The sequence below is a fragment of the Belonocnema kinseyi genome, chromosome 2 (assembly GCF_010883055.1).
Source record: "Belonocnema kinseyi isolate 2016_QV_RU_SX_M_011 chromosome 2, B_treatae_v1, whole genome shotgun sequence".
NCBI lineage: Eukaryota > Metazoa > Arthropoda > Insecta > Hymenoptera > Cynipidae > Belonocnema > Belonocnema kinseyi.
Genome location: NC_046658.1, coordinates 97873475 through 97882606, shown reverse-complemented (window position 1 = coordinate 97882606; position 9132 = coordinate 97873475). Strand labels below are relative to the sequence as shown.

General features: G+C 24.2%; 1 protein-coding gene across 4 annotated transcripts in view; it reads right to left on the bottom strand.

Moving 5' to 3' along the window:
* LOC117183122 (protein phosphatase PP2A 55 kDa regulatory subunit) overlaps nucleotides 1-9132 on the bottom strand; it is a 164626-nt gene that overhangs the window by 2313 nt on the left and 153181 nt on the right. The gene's annotated exons all lie outside the window — the stretch shown is intronic.

Genomic DNA, 9132 nt, shown 5'->3' with positions numbered 1-9132 from the left:
CTTTTTTGCAAAGTGATCTAGTATATTTTCTTTCGATAATATCAAATTTTCAGAACTGCCTGTGATTTTTTTAAAAAGCGCCCAAGCCACCTTAATCTAAGAATATGTAGTATCGGAGCAATAGAATAGTGCCTCAACTGAACACTATTTCTCCACACAAAAAAAAATGGTTTTCAAAATTATTGTTATATAATCTTCATTTTTTAAATTATTCAAGTACGTAGTTCGCGCACATTGTTACTTATACATGTAATCGTACGCCTAGACGCTTTGAAAAAAATCGCACTCGCAGAGGATTGAACCCTCCCCCCTACCTAAACTACCTAAACTAGTGTGTCCTAACCGCGCGCTCTACCGACTTCGCTATCGAAGCACTTGGTTCTCGGTGACAAAAGTGTGGGTAAGAATTTCAAGGAAGGGTCGTACCAAGTGATATGGTGAACCTCAACCAACTTCAAACTAAAAGTTGTTGAAGTCAACTTTAATTTACCATTTTTTATTTAGAAAACTTTTAGAATTAAATTTTACTTATTTCAAAAAAGGCTCGATACTTTTTTTTCTTAATATATTTTTAAATGTTTTAATATATCTAAAAGTAATGAACAATAAATAATAATAATCCGTAAAATGCGCAGTTTTCAATTTATCCAACTCTTTTGTTGTACATAATACTCTCTTACTCAATTTTTAATATAAAATAACATTTCTTAAACAATAATTTTAATTATTTGAAAAAGCAAAGTAAGTTTTACTTATTTAACGAGGCATTTAATACTTCTTGTTTTTAAATATTTAAAACGCTTAAAACGACCCAAAGGTAATAAATAATAAAGAAAAGTTGCAAGTACAAAAATGCTTTAATAGCATCCATGACAAAAAATTATGTTCTGCTATACGAAAATTTTCATAAAGCGCACAGTTTTCAATTTATCGAATTTTTTTATCATCCCTTTTTTTACAAATATTTGAATATTGAATTGCTTTCCTAAAACAACAATTTAAAATATACAAAAAATAATTGAACTTTACTCATATTACAAAGGGCTCAATACTTTTTTCTTTAAAAATTTAATCCACTTAAAAACTATCTAAAGCATATAAAAAACAAAGAACTTTTAAGTTCAAAAACGCTTTAATAACCTCAGTAACAAATAAATATTTTATAATACTTTTTAACTCAGTTTTTAATTTAAAATAACAACTCCTAAAAAATCATTTAAAATATGTAAAAAAAATTATCGCTGGTTTAAACATTACCTATTTAAAAAAAAAACTCGATACTTTATTTTTCTTTTGAGTATAAAATACTTCGAAATCAGAAGAAACAAGAATTCTGTAAAGAAACGTTTAGTGCAAGAACTTACAGGTTAAAAGCAATCTCACCGTGGTCGGCTGAAAAATATTTGTTTGCTTCCTGCTTGCATTCTCAATCATTTTATTTAAAAAAATTTTAAGTGTCAACTTTTTAATTGTTCCTTTATAAAATGAAATGCTGAAATTCATTCTTAATAAAATTTTTAAACATCTTATTGAATTGTTTTTTCTTAAATATTTTGCTTTAAAAACGCATCAAATTTGTTTGTTTTATGCTGTCATATATTTATTTTTTATTATTTAAATAATAAAAAAAAATTATGCAAGTATATGAGTGATTGCCAAAATGTTAACCATTTGTAGTCCAAGGCATTTTCCATGATTAATGAATTCTTCGACTGAAAAACTTAATTTTATTAAATTTTTGTAAATATACATACTAAGAATATCCGCATTAAATTTTCTATAATTAATGACATGTTGAAATGAAATTTTCTATGATCATTGAATTCATTGACTGAAAATCCTAATTTTGTTAATTTTAATTTTAAAAACCTAAATTTATACTTAATTATTAAAAATAGCAACATTATATGCGCGCTACAGTACGCGGGAAGCATTGCATTGCCAATTAATAACATAAAAATATAAAAAAAAGATATCAACTACTTCAGATAGCAAGTGAGAATATAAAATCGAAAATTAATTTTAAAAATTCCTGCCTAATAAAGGAATTCGTTTTTCATTAAGGAAAAATTAATTCTTTGAATTCGGCTAGATTATCATTTTTTTCTAAAGTTAAAAAATCTGTTGCCGGAAACTCATTTAGTTTAAATTAGAATAACACCTGATCATCTTATATTTTCAAAACTATTTTTTTTTACTTATAACTTTCATGAATTTGGCCATTTTTATGATTTTTAAACTGCTATTATCGAACACGAAAATTTTGTGTAAACAAAATACAACTATGTCTTACAACTCTAATTTAAATTAAATAAGGTTCACATAACAAAATTTTTAACTTTTTAGAAATATATTTTTATCTAGTCGAATACAAAAAAATAATATTTCCTTATTGAATCAAGAATTCCTGTGTTTAGAAGGAATATTTATTGTTATTTCGAAGTTTGAATAATTTTTTGTTACCTTGAACACTACACAAAAATAATTTCAGGGTGCCCTTTTTAATCGAGGAAAAAATTCCGAGTTATTTTCCGATTCACAAAAATGCTTCACGGTTAAAAAAATTCGAAATGGTTTAATTTTGAGTAGATTAATACATACAAATAATAAGCGAAAAAAATTATAGACGGAGTAAATTTATAACCTTTTAATAATTTTAGGAATGAAATGACTTTTGAGCCTTGCATAATTATTTCAAAATTAAAAACACTTTCAAATCTATTTAAAAATTTTAATTTCTTGTCACCAAAAACTTATCGACGCAATAAAATTATAATTTTTTTTATAGTTTTATGAGTGATTTAATTTGTGTGTCAGCCTAAAGTTAGCAGTCTATCAAAGTTGCAAATTCCTATCTACATTTGCATAAATAAAACTGATTATGTGCACCAATGTTTTGAATTTTATAAATATTATTGAATTTCCAAATCATTGTTTGCGGCGAAGAGAACCAACTTCATAACATGTCAACTTGTCGATTATTATATTTAATAAAATACTTATACAGTAAGAAGTAAATTAATTTAGACAAATATATTAATTTTCATAGTATGTGTGTGATGTCTATTGTACCAAGTCTACAGTTCTTATGTTGAAAAAATTAATGTGATTCTATCACATTCGTTTCAAATGAATAATTGTTTGAAGGAAAATATTCAAGTATTGTTCTAAGAGAAATTATTTCTTCGTTGAATACATCCATTTTCTCGTCTCCAGAACATGAGCATTGTTTCAATTAAAATAGTAGTGAAAATAAGTATATTAATTTACTTGGACCAAGAAACATTTTGTTAGAGTTTTAGTTACTTATAAAAATATAATATTCTTAATTCAATATTTTATTAAACTTGACGCAAATAAGTATAATGGAACAAATAAACTCAATAGTTTTTTGCTCAGAGTAAATATATTCTTGAATCAAATAGTTGTCCTGATTCTATTATTTTCTTGATTCAAGAAAATCGGTCCCTTGTAAAAAGAAAATACTTGCTTCTTTCAAATAAAATCAGCCAAGTAAACTAGCTTGAAATTTTGTTTCAGCGTAGAGCAGGGGTCTCCAAAGGCCGATCCTAGTGTCTACTAGCAATTTTAATGTTTTATACACACAATTCAAATTAACTGAAAATCAATTTGTTTATGAATAATAGAAAATTTTATTTTTAAATTAAGATTTAAGTTTATCAAAAATTTATCTTAATTTTATAATTATTATAATTACATACAAATTATATCCCAATAAAATAAAGTAATTTAAAATAATAGTGCTAATATTAAAAACAATCCATTTTTAAATCCATAATAACCAATTTTTGAATATTAAGAGTTTATAAAAATTGTTCAATGGATCTAGATAATTTATAACACTATCAAATTTAGCAGATAAACAAAAAAGAAATAAATTACTATTAAAACTCCTCGGAAAAGATACTTGACAGAGGTTATGTATAACTTAAAATCTTTAAAACTAACAAATTTGAAATACTCTTAATTTGAATGATTAGAAACAATGACACTAGTTTTCTACTATTTCGAAAAAAATTACACGAAATACACTATTTTCAAATTTAAAAAATCCAATTTTCAACTAAGATAAATTTCTATCAAAAAAGGTGAATTCATAACAAATTACATACATTTTCTAGTAAATAATTTGTACAATTGATGTGATTTTAGTAGAAATTTTACTTCATTATTTGTTCATGCTATTTTTTCATTGCATTTTTTCTAAATAAATTTAATCGTAACAACAATTTAAAATTCTATAATTTCAGCAGCTTTGACTTTAAAACATTCAATTTAGTTTACAGTTAACAATTTTAAAACTTGAATCACTTTGAACTGAAAACTATTTTTATTTATGAGTTAAAATTTTCGAATAATTTAATTTTGGACGCAATAATATTAGCTTCGAAACTTTATTGGTTCCATTTTCATCATTCCAATTTACAAATATTTCTATTTTTAACGTTTGGAAATTTTTTTATTTTCGAAATTTTAATCTGAAATAATTATATTTAGAGATTCTTCAATTAAAAAAGAAAATATTAAAATTTGAATGCTTTCAATTTATTTGGGATTATTTATTTTTGATAAAGAAATTGATAAGTTTACAATTTGAATTTATCAAACTTGAATCGCTTCGAATCGAAAATTATTTTTATTTAAAAGTTAAATTTTTTTAATAATTCCATTTGCATTATTAATGTTGCGAAAATTCATTTAGAAACAACTATCCGCAATTAGTTAAAAATGTTTGATACTTTTAACCAAATCCCTTTATTACTAGTTCCGTTAAGTTATACCAGAAAAAAAGCTGCACCTGTGGATTGTGTAGACCCCTGCCCTAGGGCCCAGCCCCAGAGTTATACTACGCCATGTCCATTTTTTGAAATTCTTCAACTATTATTATTTTTCGGGCCGCTAAGGGTTAAACTTTGTTTTTTTAATAAAATTTCACCTGAAATTTATTTCATCAGCTGTTACAATTATTAATTAAAATATTGACATTAATTAAGGGTGGAATTGAGGATAATACATGAAAAAAACTCTTTTTTATGAATTTTTTTAGAGATCTGGTTAAAGTAAATGTATTTAAATGTTTTGCAGTTAAAAAAGTATTATTTTTAAAATAATTAGCAATTTTTTTGTAGAAAAATATCGTGAAATAAGCCAGCGATAGAGAATTTTAGAGTAGGCCTCTTGAAAAAGATGATTTTCGGTTCCAACGATATCTCAACGTAGATTTATCGGAAATCAAAAAAGTTGCAAAATTTAGATAAAATATAAGTTTTTCCTCCCCCAAACAATTATTTTTAGGATTTTTTGTTCATATAATTTTTGTGATGATTTCAAGTAATATATGCGATTTTGTACGGAAAATTTCTTCCTTTTTTAAGTGAGAAACAACGTTAATATACAAAAAATTACACAAAAATATCATTGGGGTCAGGAATTTTATATGTAGAAAAAGTTTACCAAGTTTGGGAAGGATTGGTTCAGTAGTTTAAAACTCGTTTAAAGTTTTAAACATTGAAAAAGTGAAGAAAAAAATTACTTTTTTATCGATTTCAGCTCCTTTTTTCTTCTGGCACGTTCCTATATTTTCAAGCGCAGCTGCGGTCTATGGGGAGGGTTGCTAATAACTCATCTAATTCCATGAATGTAATAAGACAGAATAATGTAACCTATCATTCTGTTGAAATTTTTACTTAAAATTTTCATTATAAATAATGTTTTTGATCATGCATTACTTTTTAACGAAAAACTTATTTCGATATTATTATATTATTGTTAAACTTTGAACCTTATTTTCTCAATTTGACAGTTGAGGGACATGACGTGCTATAACTTTAAGGCGACGAATTACTCACAACACTTCAAAATTCATCAACAATTTAAAAATACAGTTAAACCCCGATACTGTGCGGGTTTTGGGACTAACGACAGATCCTCTAAGTAGAATTCTGCCACAACTTCCCACTGTTTTGATTGGCTACAATTAAACGGGAACAAGGAGTGATGATATGCCCGCGATTTTTAAACCAAATTGTTCAATAAATTTACAATTTTGAAGAATAAATGAGGAAGAAGATAACATAATATATAAATATGTCAATACTTTATGAAATATATGAAAATAGAAATATTGAGAAAAAAACTATTCCATTTGGTTATTAAAAGTTAGTTTTGTTAGTTGAAAATTCCTGTATTTTTATTAAAAGTCGTCTTTTTTAGAAGAAAATTAATCTCGTTAGGAAAATTTACTATGTTTTTTAAATTTGGTTTTTTGGGATAAAAAATATTTTTTTAAATTGAAAATCTTCAAGGCAGATCCGGAAAAATTTGTAGTTTTGTACACGACTGGAGCGCGAAATATGTTTTTTATCATTTTTGTATTTTGTTAAATTTAGTGTTGCTGGTAGAAAATTGATCTCCTTAGTTACAATATTTTCTTGAAAACTCGTTCTTTGTTTGATTGAAAAGTAATTTTTTTAAATGTTAATTTAATTGTTCGACATTTGGTTGAAAAGTTATCTCTTATAGTTGAAAGTTCAATTTGTTGGTTAAAAATTGATGTATTTTGTCCAAGGTTAATTTTTTTGGTAAAAGATTAAGGTTCATAGTTGAAAATTTATTTTCTTGGGTGAAAGGTACGTCATTTTTATAAAGAATGTATTTCTTTCGTTGAAAATTAAACTATTTTGTCAAAATTCATATACGTATTTAGTATAAAATGCGTATTTTTTGGCGAAACATTAATATTCTTCATTAAAAATTGATTTCTTTAATTGAAAATTCAACTATTTTCTGAAAAATTCATTTTTTGGATAAAAATTATTTTTTGTATGTTAGTGAAAAACTGAACTATTTTGTTGGATATTCTTTGTTTGCTATTTGAAAATAATTTTGCATAACAAAAAATTAACACGTTGCGTTTTTGGTTGAAAATTCATCTTTTTTTAGTTGAAAATTCAACTATTAAGTTAAAAATGAACATATTTTGTAGAAAATTAATGTTTATGGTTAAAACTTAATCTTTTTGTTTGAAAATTCGTCTTTTTTAGTAGAAAATTAATCTTCTTAGTCTATTCGTTTTTTGGTTTAAAAGTTATCTTTTTTAGATACAAAATTAAGCATATGATTGAAAATGAATGTATTTTGTCAAAAGTTAATTTTTTTTTAGAAAATGAATTTTCGTTTTTGAAAATTCATTTTTCTCGGGGAAAGATTAATCATTTTCGATAACAATTTCTTTCTGTGACTGAAAATTTATTTTTTTGTTGAAAATTTGTCTTTTAGATAGAAAAAAATCTTCGTTAAAAATTCATCTTCATGTTTAGAAATTCAACTATTTGGTTAAAAATTCAGTTTTTGGGGTAAACATGTATAATTTTCATTGAAAATATATATATATATATATTTTTTGTAGAAAATTGATCTTTCTGGTTAAAAATTCATTCATTTTGTTAGAGATTTGCCTTTTTTTTTGTAAAAAGTTTATCTTTTTGTTTAGAATTTCAAGCAATTTTTTAGAAATTAATTTTTTTGTAAACAAAATTCAAAATTTTAGTTCAAATTCATCTTTTTTCTTGAAGATTTGGTAGAAATTTTTTTTATTCTATATTTTTAAGTTTGAAATTAAACTATCTCGTCGAAAAATCGTCATTATTAATCTTTTTGGTTGAAGATTTATCATTTTAGTAGAAAATCAATTTTTTTCATTGAAAATTAATATTCTTAAATGAATTCCATTTTTGGTTGAAAATTTAACCTTTTTAGTTAACAATACATATATTTTGTTGAAAAATCGTTTTTTTTGGTAAAAAAAATTTTTGTTCTTGGTTGAAAACTCACCTATTTAGTTAAATGTAATTTTTATGGAAGATTCACCATTTTAATTTAAAGTTCAGTTTTTTGCTTGAAAACTTATCTAAATTTAATGTATTTACTCATTTTTTTTTTACTTGAAAATATGAATTCTTTTAACCAAGAATTTAACTATTCGATTTTTTGTTTGAAAGTTACCTATTTTAGTTGAAAATTCAGGTATTTCATTGAAAATTCGTATTTTTTGGTCAAATAAGTTTTGTCCTGGATATTTTTTCTTATTTCTAAACACCACCGAACACGATTTATCGGTGGATTGTCATCTAAAACCGAGTTAACTTTCCTGTCCCCTCTATAATCGCATATCAGCTAGTTGTCCCATCACTCCCTTTTGTTGCACAATAAGAAATGATACAAGATTACTTAAAAAATTTGTTTAATAAACAAATTGTTATTTACATGCAACAAATTATTTAAATTAAAACAATGTTACTCATTTCATCTTTCAAAACAGTTTTCCAATCATTTTCTACAAATAATAAAGATTTAACATTAATTATAAGGTCGTACAAGAATCCGGGCAAAGTGAAATATTGTTTACATTTGAATTTGAATCAAAAGCAAAGTAAGATTTTAAAAATATATTCTCAAAAATATAATAAACAATATTAATAATTAAATGTAAAAAGAATTTTCCAAGAAAAATTTGAATAGTATAGAGATTAAACTTACTTATTGAATTGAAGTAAATTTAAATGTTTGAAAAAATGTTATTTAATAATCAGTGAAGGATATACAAAAATTATTTCTCTAATTGCTCTCTTTAAACTTTTATTGTTATATCTTTAAAACAAAGATGTTTAAAAAATAAATTTTTTTTAAAACATTTTACTTATTGCATAAATTATAGTCAATATGGTTTACTTCTTTTCATATTACATAGCCATAATTAAAAATTTAATTCAATTTCAATTACATTATATTCAATAGCGTAGGTAGGTACTCGCTAAACCATCAAATATTAAGTTTAAACTTGTATACTATAAAAAAAAATTTACGAAATTATTTGTATAATTTATTAATAAAAATATTATTGATTGTGTTTTCAGAAATTAGAAGGATTACATTTAACTTTTTGTTGAACTTCAAATATTATATTCCACTTTAGCAAGTTAATTCAGTGACGTTTAAATTCATGTTTTCGCTTTAGCTTTTATATAAATCGCTTGGAAAATTGGTTTGCAATATTACATAAGTAAAATTGATTTCATTTCAATAGAAGTTTTTCATAAAAATAACATGTTG